Genomic DNA, 12,374 nt, shown 5'->3' with positions numbered 1-12,374 from the left:
TATTCCACCCTGAAGCCATTTAATCATATGAAATTGATTAGAATCATGCATAACCATAGTTATCCAGTATAAAAATAATAGTCTTGTACAACAGACCAGCCCTCTCGTGAATAAACCTTATTGACTATTTTAGCTGGGCCTCCGTCTGTTTCATTTCAATCAGTTTCTTACAAATCCTGATTAGCAGACTGGGTAGTTAATTTAACTGGTTTATGAACATTGAGAACGTAATTCTCGTAACAATTTGGTCCTTTGAGCCGGATCTCAATACCTGCCTGTCTTCCCAAGGAACTGCTGAAAACCGTGCACGGGCGGATCCAGGATCCGTAAGACAAAGACCTGACCTCTGAATTAGGGGTTTATTTCAGGCCAGTGTTGAACTGGTACACGACAGGGGTGGTGATGAGAACCAACCAACATTGCTTTTCCCAGTCTTCAAGGCAAGGTCGATAATCTTTATTCACGAATTTGGGGAAATTATTTAAGATATAGGAGACTTTACTTTGTGTATTAGCAAGGAATCGATTGAGGGAGCAGGTCCGCAATGACCTGAGGTACATGTGTACTACCATGAATAAAAATAGCTTAATAATTGAGGTCTGTGAGGAATGGCCGAAAGGTTATTTGAGGGATGGCCAAGAGGTTATTAGCAAGGGATATAAGTAGGTGCTGTGAGATAGGACGGGATTTTGTACAAATAGGATAACTTAAATGGTTAATTAACATGTAGTATTAGCCATAGATCCAATTCAAAAGACATACCTAAATAAAATCCTAAAGTGTGAGGATATTGCTAAGGTTTGTGAGATAGGACGGTAATTCAATGCGAACAAATAACTCAAATGGTCAATTAACAAAAGTGAATTAGCCATAGATCCGATTCAAAAGACAATACTGAAATAAAGTCCAAAAAATGGAGAACGAAGGGAAACCTAATATAGCGGAGTGAGATACGAGGTATTAACGTCAAAAGAACAAGCAACAACAGAAAAATAGTTTGCTGACTAGGGATTTACGACCCCTGGTAAATAGCTTATAGGTTGTAAACGGTGACACCTAATGTCCGATCGACACCACTTTAGATAAAGTTTCAAGAAAGGAAAAGCACACCTAGGTTAAGAGATAGCAAAATACACATTGAGTGTGAGCACACACATAGGGAGTAGTGACATACACACCAATAGTGAGACACACATAGGATTAATTTAATCAGAATTAAAGAGTCACACACATAGATTGTGATAACAACTATAGTGATTGGATAGCAAAAAAAAGCACACACCTAGATCATAGAAATACCTACACATAGATTGTGAGAATAAGCATAGTGACTACCAGGTTTTACTAGCAATGGGTAGTAAATCCTCAACAGAGGTCCCGGAATTAATGAGAAACGGAGGTCCCGGGAGATGAGAAATACATGCAGAGAAAAGCAAAAGGAAGTACAAAAGAAGGAAGATGTAAGTAGCAAGCAACTAGGAACAATAACTCACACGGCTCCTCTGGAGGTCTCTCATAAGCCTAAATTGTACCCAACCCTGATCGACCAGGCGTGGAGAGAGAATCCCGATGATGAAACAGTGGTGGTGAGACGACCGCAGCCAGTGCTTCCCGTCCCACCACCACCACCCGCATATGGGGAACCTCCTGGAGCCGAGGGAGGGGTAGAGCAGGAGGAGGAAAGGATAGGGCTAGCTGCCCTAAGGAAAGTCAGGAAAGATTTAACCGAACTAGGACAGAATTTAGCAAACTTATTGGGAAAGTGGATAGAGGTAGAGAAAGGGAGAAAGTCGAGAAAAGTGGATAGAGACAGTCAAAAGAAAGGTGTAGATAGTCAAGGGAAACACCAGGTCGAGGGTTAAATACCGGGCTGTCTGAATCCCGGGTTCGTATCTCAGCCTGGGCACCAATAGACTAAAATGAATTCTGATTGTAATGCAACTATTGATAGGTTTTGCCTGGAGAGATATGGTTGTTAGTGTTTGTTTAAGATATAAACTGAACATTTTAATAGCTTGTTTAGGTTCAATTGAAAGACTAATTCATTCTAAATAATAGCGAGGCGATTTCGATGTAATAAGTTGTCTGTTGCCTAAATGGTCTGCTGGAATAACGTATTGAGAATGGAGTCGTATTTAAATTACTGAATCATAGAAGAGACAGTTACCTAAAATCTAAAGAAATTGTAAATAATAATGTTTTTCATTCCTATGGATTGACTGACATACGTTATAGATTTAGCAAAGTACATGGTGCTTTTACATTTTGGACATTTCATAAAGGGGAAGCCGAAAGAGAAGAGAAAGTTGGAAAGTTTGGTTTTACTCTTACGATAGAATTAAAGCAGAACTCAGTTGAGTAGGGGTTATATTTTTGCCTAGAGGCAGGAATAGGAGTGTTGGTTGCTGTGTTGCCAACTAATTTTCAGGGTAAGTTGCTAGAGGCAGGTTGATTTGTTGCTAAATTACGTTGTGATATCATTGCGTGATAACGTAAAATTCCGTCATTACGTAGAATACACAATAACGTTACTCAAATTGATTTGACAGTTGTTCAGGTACAGACTCCCACTCTTTTCTGTACTTCTGGCAGTACAATATTGATTGAGACATGTTGATTGATGTTGTAAGTTCTGTTCAAGATCAAACCTTCGTGACCAACTATATTCATTGGGTTTGGCTTGTCGAACCCGTACGTACTACTGCTGCTGCAGTCAGTCAACAATGATTTGCAATTCTCTGAAATTGCTGCTGCCTGGGCACGGGCTGAGCGCCTGCTGCTGACGTCTCTCACAATGCACTTTTGCAGCCAGGCAATGGTGTTGTGACTGAGGGTGTGACAGAGAAAATCGGTTGTGTCATTTAGAGGGAAAAAGCGTGCATTATAGCTTTGAGCCACTTTTCAAAAGTTGCTAAAAGTTCCAAATACATTTTTAAAAGTAGCTAAATTTGTTGCTAGGTGTTGATTGAAAAATAAATATATATTGCCAGGGTAGTCTTAAAAGTTGCTAAATCTAGCAACAAAATTGCTAGGTGGGCATCACTGGTTGGTTGTGCGCGCTGAGCTATATTTGGCTGTAAGGGATTCAGGTCTGAATAGTTGAATCGTAAAAGTTTTGTGACAGTTTCTGGTTATTGATTTTTGGTTTGATTGTTTAGGTGACACCAATGAATTTGAGCAGGAAGTTAATCTATTCTAACATTATAATCTGTTTCCATTACGTGGAACCATGTAAGGTCAGTAAAGGGGATTGCAGGTTGAGTTAATTTTATTTTAAAGGAACAGTGCACATTAATCACAGTTGCGTGTGTCTAATGGCAGGGTATTCCTATCAAGCATTTTGAGAGACTGTTTGCAGACAGACTGAATGGGTTTTACATGAGGAAATGTAAAACTAATGATTGGAGGGAGTACAATGGAATTATCATTATTATTAGGTTTTGTTTGTCGTAAACGTTCGGGTTTGAGGAGATTTCCATGTTTCCCAGAGAAACGATATCTTAAAGGGGTACACTCACATATGGAATATTAGAAGTTTTGTTTCCTGAGTTTTAATTAAACACGTGAATTCTTTAGGTAAAGGGATTGTTCTGGCAACCTGGGATACAACATGTAGAAAATGTTTGATGTTTTTTCTTTAATTTGTATAACATAGTATGAAACACGACTGTAAAAGGGTGGTATGACCTTTGACCTCTATCATGGCTTTCCTTGGTGGTCTAATCAGCCTCATGAGAGGGCCATTTGAATAATGAATTTGAGGTCATTTGTGATACTGATTTGAAGGTAATTGATAATTATGAATGAGTTTATAGTTCTTTGACATGAGCAAGATAGAGATAGAGCAGAAGGAAAGTGAGTAGCATAAGGAGAGAAGATAGGAATGACACAGAATGGGTAGATAACAGTTACTGAGTGGAGACAAAAGGAGACTGACACTGAACCATTGCCTAGAAATTATTCGGCACAACAGGCCGAAATAGTAGCATTGACTAGTGCCTGCGAAATGAGAAAGGAGAGAAAGTTTACTATTTATACAGACAGTAACGTACAGCAAACTTGTACACATTGTAAAATATAATACAGAACGTGACCTACCCCTTGCATCACATTTTCATACTGGGAAGACCAGACGTTCGCGATCACCCTATCTGCAAGCCGGGCCAATCACAACACACCTTATTTTTATCAGAGTTGAACCAACCAATAAGAATGTTTGAACATTAAATTCACATTTCTTTAGAGGAAAGTGGAAACATAACCAACCTTGTTACACCTGCCGATGCCATAGAGGGAGCCGAAAAGTTCACTCTGCAGTACAGCACACTGCAGGGGGAGGCCAACCAGTGGAGGTGGTACTTTAACAATGTGGAGATAAAGACCAACTCCCACTACACAGTGGGCCAGAAGAGCCTGGTCATCCATCAGCCCAACCGAACCGACACAGGACCTTATACCTTGGTCCTAACCAACCCTTTCAGCACTGTCACATTCCATAGGAAAACCACTGTTCTCTGTAAGAAAGAAGGTTCTCTGGTTGAATCTCGCCTTATTTGTCTGAAGCATTAGTCTGAACGCTACTTTTTATTATACTTTATTAGTTAACAGCACAATTTTCATCTTGTGCACCCGTAATTACTCGCATGTCTCTAGTTTTGTAGTTGAATCCTTTAACTTAATCCTTTACTGAAAGCAACAACATGTTTCCCTGTCTCACAAATCCACTTTACCACTGCACGTCTTTATTCCCTTCAACTCCTCCATATGGAACTCTCATGTGGAAATGGCAATAGTTCTCCTGCAGTTCCACTGCCGGTGGCCAGGAGGCACCCCAGAAGCCCTGCTGTCCTTTCCTGCCTTGACCAACGCCACCAGTGGTGCTGGAAACTTCAGCCTGACCATGCCTGCCTCAGGACCTCAATGGGAAAATGGTCCTCTGTAGGGCCAATTACCCCCTCCATCAGACATGGTGCAATATTACTGCCAGTGAGTTACTTATTCCCTATTCCATGCTAGACTATGTAAGGTCCAGGCATGTTGCAGGTCTGCACAACAAGCAGAATGTTTGAGGCCTACACAGTGTAACTAGTGGTCTCATTCCCTCTTAGCTGGTCCTGCAAAGTTCCTACCGATGGTCTTGACCACAGTGGACCAAGAGGGTAAAATAGTGGTCACCATCCACTGCAACAGCCAGGCCACGCCCAAGGCCATGGTCACATGGTCCAAAGGTACCGAGCTCTTAGCCAATGGGTTGCATTACCAGATCAGCGTGGACACTGCGCAGCTCAGCATCCATGATTTTAACACCAGCACCGCTCAGCTCTACACTTACACCTGTAACTGTAGCAACCCACTGGGCATCAATGGAAAAAAGACTCTGGGTATGTCATTGACCATTTTCTCAGGTGGTGGTTAGCGGCCTGTTTAGTAGTAACAGCTTTGGGAGACAATTTGACATTTGACCTGGTTTTACATGTATCTTGGCTGTAGTTAATGTCAAATGATATGGAACATCCCTGTAAGTACTGCTCAACACTGGTTTCTGTCCCTCCGTTGCTTTGAAGGCTTTGTCATCCAGATGAGCGGACCAGACCTCCTAACTGTCACTAAAAATGGCAGCCGAAGGAAAAGAGCCACAGAGGGATTCCGGAGCATTCAGCAGAGGCCCGGTTCCTCCCGGAGCACTGATATCTCTGTTCTGGATCCCAAATCCACATTGCTGGCAGAACTCAGGGGGAACCATCATCAGTGCAGAGAATTGGACCCGGTATTTGAACTGACTTGGATAATTTTCCTATTCAGATCAGATAATTTTCCTATTCAGATCAGATAATTTTCCTATTCAGATTTTTCGGGGGGTGCTAATCTGTTAACATAAATGGAAACCTCTACACGATACTGGTAAAGTTAAACTTATAGTCAACATTATGCTTCCACCTCACCTTTGACACATCAGTGGAGAGTAGGCTCTGTGCTGCTCTAACAGATTGTACTGTTGTCTGTGCTGCTCTAACAGATTGTACTGTTGTCTGTGCTGCTCTAACAGATTGTACTGTGTCTGTGCTGCTCTAACAGATTGTACTGTTGTCTGTGCTGCTCTAACAGATTGTACTGTTGTCTGTGCTGCTCTAACAGATTGTACTGTTGTCTGTGCTGCTCTAACAGATTGTACTGTTGTCTGTGCTGCTCTAACAGATTGTACTGTGTCTGTGCTGCTCTAACAGATTGTACTGTGTCTGTGCTGCTCTAACAGATTGTACTGTTTTCTGTGCTGCTCTAACAGATTGTACTGTGTCTGTGCTGCTCTAACAGATTGTACTGTTGTCTGTGCTGGTATGACAGGAGGTCTGAGCAGACCACAGATTACAGGCCTCGCTGTCGGGAGCCCCTGTGGCCTCCTCTTCCTCCTCCTCCTCCTCGGCCTCATGTACCTCTGTGTCTACTGCTGCAGGAAGAAACATAGGAGCACTACTCTCAATCCCCTGATCTCCCTTCCATTTGTATTATCACAACCGGAATCAGGTGGTTTTCACTATAAAATGGTGTTTCTGTTTCATAGGTCAACAGAACAGATATCCCGTGCCCAGAGCAGTAGAGAAAGTGATGTCAGTAACTGGGGAAATGTGTTATTGCACAAATGTCATGTTCCTACCAGTACTTTAGACCCCCCCACCTCCCCCTCCCCTCCCCCATGCAGGTGGTGTCAACCCAACCAGACGTAAACACTCCCAACCACCTGCTGACTGGAGGAATCAAACCCCTGCCCGATTACAACAGAATAACATCACAGGCGGTAATCCACCCTGCATTGTCATGACATACACTTACAAAATACCTGAAGTACACATCAGGGCCCGTATTCACAAAGCATCTCAGAGTAGGAGGGCTGATCTAGGATCAGTTTAGCCTTTTAAACCATAAAGAATAAGACTCCTACTCTGAAATGCTTTGTGAATATGAGCCCTGTGGAATTGCTATTGGGTTAGAACTGTTATATAGAAATCTAGGAGAGTGACATACAAGATGTCTATTCAGAAATGATTTACCAGCCATGCTTTGTATCTGATATCTTTTCCAGGCTCCGTCTGAGCGGTCAATCCTTCTCCCCACGTTTGTCGCTCCTCCCCCTGTGAGAACTGCCACAATTGTGTAAACGGAATAAAACTGTTATTTGCACTGTGATGTTCAATATTTGATGTCCTAAATGTTTTTATGTTATATTCTTCATATTATTTTATCACTAATGTGAAAAGCTCTTGTGTATGTGAGGTTGATCAATATGGGGATATGATGCTCTCTGTAACTGCAGAACTGACTATGGTGTTTCTTAATCAAAATTGTGTTTCTGCTTAAACCAAGTTGAATATACATGTATATCTGAACACAAATCTCTGTGATCAGCAAACTTTGTGCTGATATTTATTTTAAACAAATCTTATAAAAATGACAGTGTCTATTGTATAGATACACTGAGTGTGCAAAACATTATGAACACTTACTCTTTCCATGATATAGACTGACCAGGTGAATCCAGGTGAAAGCTATGATCCCTTATTAATGTCACTTGTATAATCCACTTCAATCAGTGTAGATTAAGGAGAGGAGGGGTTAAAGAAGGATGTTTAAGCCTTGAGACAAGGATTGTGTACATTATGTGTGACATTCAAAGGGTGAATGGCAAAACTAAAGATTTAAGTGCCTTTGAACAAGGTATGGTAGTAGGAGACAGGCACACTGGTTTGTATCAAGAACTGCAACGCTGCTAGTGTTTTTCACACTCAACAGTTTCCCATGTGTGTCAAGAATGGTCCACCACCGAAAGGACATCCAGACAACTTGAGACAACTGTGGGAAGTATTGGAGTCAACATGAGCCAGCAAGAGTTGAATAGATTTACTTTATGAATCCCAACTTGGGAAATTGTTATCACAGCAACACCAATGACAGAACCTGCAACAATGACCAACACATGATCATATATAAAACCCCATTAAGAGAAAGGTACATGCACCAACCATAATATCCCTCAAATTATAGTCGGATTCAAATTCTGCTTTCCATCCTACTCTGGGAAAACAGGTAACATTTTCTAATAGAAAGACCTCATTAAACTGTTTATTCCGCCAGCCTAATTAAAAAGCCTCATGGTTGTGGGTAAAAAGGACCGTCTGAACCTCTGTGGAACATCTGGGCAGGATGAACCTGCTACTGAAGCTGCTCCTGTGCTGCGTTATGCTGCATTAGAGTGCTGTGGTGTGGGTGGGTGTCATTGTCCATGATCATGTGTGTTTTCACTTGCAGCCTTTTTTATGAACATGTCCTGCATTGCTTCCGGGCTGCAGCCAATTGTAGCACTGGCTTTGTTAATTATTTTGTCAAGCTTGTTTAAGTCCTCCTTAGCTTAATTCCCTTTTCAGCAAACAATAGGATAGGTCACTACTCTCGCCACCACACTGCTATAGAACATATGACGCATTTTGTCTCATACATTAAAAGATCTAAGCTTCCTTTTCGTAGACACTGTGAGGATTCTCCTTCCAGTTCAGTTTGTTGTCCACTATTACACCCAAGTATTTATAAGAGTCAACAGGGCCAATCTCTTCACAATGAATAGAAATTGGATTTAAAACCTATTTCTCCTAAAATCTATCACTAGCTCCTTGGTCTTTAGTACATTCAGGTCCAAGTAATTGGCCTCACACCATTTCACAAAGGACTCAGTTATATACCTACAATGAGCATTGTCTCCCCCACAGAACACAGTTTACTATAGCAGAGTCATCAGAGACTTTCTGTTCGTTGTGTGTGAAGTTATTTGTGTAAATGGTAAACAGAAAAGGTGACTGCTTCCGTGTTTGTACATATCCGATCTGATACTGCCTGGTTCAGTCATACAAACTGTGGTCAATTGGTCAGGTATTTCACAATCCATTCGATTGTATGTGGATTTATGTGAATGTCCTTTAGCTTTTGGGCCAGTAGGTGGGGTTGTACGGTATTGAAAGCACTGGAGAAGTGGACCAACATTGTTCTCACCACACAGCCGGGCTTCTCCAGGTGCTCATATACTCTGTGGGGAAGACAAGTATCTTCAACACCAGTTTTTGGGTGGTGGGCAAATCACAAAGGATCCAGATAGGCTGCCACCTCAACTCTTAATAAGGGTATTAAAAACCGCTCAGAGGTTTTCATGACTTGTGATGTCAAAGCCACTGGTCTAAAGTATTTCAGTGCATTCTCTTCTGCTTTCTTTGAGATGGGCACTCAGGATGTTTCCCATTTAGTATGAATATCTGATACTATTAGGGACAGGTTGGAAATATACTGCAGTATGAAAGCCTGTGAATTAGCACAAACCTTGAGTAATCTGGCTTTAACCCCACCAGGCCCTGCTGACTTACTGGGATTGATCCTCTTCAACTGCTTCACCTCTTGTTCCTCCCAGATGCTCATGGGCTCAGTGCTTCCCAGATCAGAATCCAGCACCCCCCCTATTTGCTGTTGCTCTGCTGAGCAATCATACATACAAATTTGGTAAAAATCAATAAAAAACAGGTTCAACTCTGTGGCTCTGTCCCTTCCCTCATCACTCTGTAGTTGTCTCCTGGTGCTGCAGCCTGTTGTCTTCATCATACCATCCCAGGCATCCTCAATGTTATTCGCTTGCAGCATGCGTTCTAGCTTCAGTTTGTATTCGTCTTTGCCTTTCCTGATCAGACCTTTCATTTCCTTCTGTACTACTTTCAACTCATCCCTATTTCCAGTTTTGTCTCTGTGGAACGCATTCGACACCTTGTAGAATCCATGCCCCGATGAATTGAGGCTGCTCTGAGGGCAAAAGGGGTGCAACTCAATATTGGGAAGGTGTTATTAATGTTTTGTACATTCAGTCTGATGTAATTGCAATGCCGTTCAGTCAGTTATACAATATCCATTTTTTTTAAAACACTTTTTAAGCAACCAATGACAATTGATTTTTTAAGAAATTCCTTTTTTCCACCAATTTACAAGTTTCATAACTTGGGGGATTATTACAGTTCATATAACCACTCTGTTCTGGTTTTAAAGATGCGCCTGTTTGAGTGTCTTTAGGGGTTACTTATGGTTGTGCCCCTGGTACACATCAACATGGCCATCTCTGACAACCACTTTCAAATCAATTTCTATCCTCTTTCAAAAGAGTTCAACAATGAACATGGTGAAATCTGGATCTGGATGCCCGTCAAGCTGTTGTAAAAAGTAAAAAGTCAAATGATACTTTGTAATAGACTATGACCTTGAGGGACATTGCTACATGTCCTCCTGGGCTGCTCTTAAAGTTTGCCACGGCGCTCTTGGATTGTTATTTCTCCACTGACTTCTCCTAGAAGTTATTTCTAAATACTCTGTAAGCTTGCGAGTATAGTACTTCAGGTAGTACTGCTGTTATAGAAGTGTTGTATGTCTATGTGGTTTCAGATGGTTGAGGTGTGGAAGGTGGCAACGTCGTGACCACTCTTGGGCATGAGAAGCAGAAGAAGATAGACGTCAAGGTCCCTTTAGTGTCATTTCCTAGAGCAACGGTCATCAGTGGGGAGACACGGACAGGACTATCGAGGTATGTTACCGAATGCAGCCGAATATATTCTGTTAGAAACATTTTGTGAGCAGTTGCACTGCATTTACATGTCCCAGAAATGTCAACGACTGTATTGAACTGTTACTAATGAACGATTGCATCTAGACAAAGGCATGCTGTGTTTTGTTTTCTCTTTCTGCCTCATATTTTTTATATTGGAGAAATCGGCAGCAACTGAATGAGTAGTCTTACCAGTTACATTTTGGTCACAGTTTATCTGCGCTTGAGTGACATTTTGTCCTCCAGATTCAATAGGATTTCCAGAGTCTAATTCTAATGATGTCACCCACTTATGCAGGTGCATCAGTCATGATAACGCTCAGAAAACATGTGTTCCTCTGCTATACACTACGAGGTAGGTCTACTTTCTACCTCATTGATGATGACTGTTTGTGCCTGCTCATAATGGGAATTTATCATGCCTCAAGTTGAGAGGTAAACGTTTACAAAAATGATCATGATGTCCTTAGCCTTGAATGGGTGTACAATCTGCTAGATAAGACCTTGTATTATCTTCTATTTCCAAGATAAATGTACATTGGTTCTTTATATTCTCAATATCATCACGAAATTGCTGATACATTTGAGCCCCCAAATTAAATGTTTTCTGGACGTTGTTTTATTATTCTAGCATATACATCAGCATTCAGCTATCAAACAATACTTGTTAAATGTATGTCACTCTCTCGTTCCTTTTCACCCTCTGTCTTTCTGTCCAGTGGTGTGGTGTGTGTTGGTAGTGGCCGAGGAGTGGACCGTGACCATTCCTAATCAGATATCTGGCCTGAAGGGGTCTTGTATCCTCATCCCCTGTTCCTTCACACACCCCAGCACTTACATCCCCACTAATGTCACCTGGTACCAGTACTCCAAGCTGCCTGGTAAATACCCAGTCGTCTTCAGCCGCACCAAACCAGCGGATATCATAGAGCACTACAGTGGTAGAACTGAACTGGTGGGAAGGGCCTCTGATGGAGACTGCAGCCTGATGATCAATGGAATGATTTTAGAGCATAACGGAGAGGACATTTACCCCTGGGTGGATGAGGTCAGCAAGTCTGTCTTTGCCTTCTTTCAGTGGAGGGTGACACTGGAGGTTACAGGTAATGAATTATGCAAAACCTGACCAAGGGTCCTTGAAAATGGATTGAGATGTTCTTTACTAACCAAACATTATAAAAACAAGAATCCAAAAGAAAATGTGTCTTAATGTAGTTGTTTTGGTTACATGTTAGCAGACTACTGCGAGGAATGACCGATAACAGAATGAGTGAACCCATTGTCAGTGTCTTAGACTTAGTGTCTCTTGTTACTCCCAGATACAGCACCAAGGCCACAGCTGTCGGTCAGTGAAGAGCAGAGGGAAGGGGGCAACATCACTGTTTCCTGTGCTGTCCTCCACACCTGCCCCTCCTCCCCTCCCTCCCTCTCTTTTGGGGACCAGAGGGGGGTGGTCCAGGGGTACCACACCGAGGAGATACAGGGTCGATGGCGCGTCCTCTCCACCATCTCGTTTGTGGCCCGAGCAGAGGATCATGAGAAAGTGGTGGCGTGTAACGTGACACATCCAGGAGGCCAGACAGCTGCAGGGGAGGTGGTGCTCGACGTGAGCTGTGAGTCTCAGCTAGAGTCGCTCTACACTCCTCTTACTGTTGGTTTCTATTCACTGTGGATCTTATCATTCAAATTGTAGCATTACATCAACTAACAGAGGTCTTTGAGTGAGGTTCTAGATCTGCACAGCAGATGTTGCGAT

The sequence above is a fragment of the Oncorhynchus clarkii genome, chromosome 3 (genome assembly GCF_045791955.1).
Source record: "Oncorhynchus clarkii lewisi isolate Uvic-CL-2024 chromosome 3, UVic_Ocla_1.0, whole genome shotgun sequence".
NCBI lineage: Eukaryota > Metazoa > Chordata > Actinopteri > Salmoniformes > Salmonidae > Oncorhynchus > Oncorhynchus clarkii.
Note: the sequence above shows the minus strand (reverse complement) of the source record.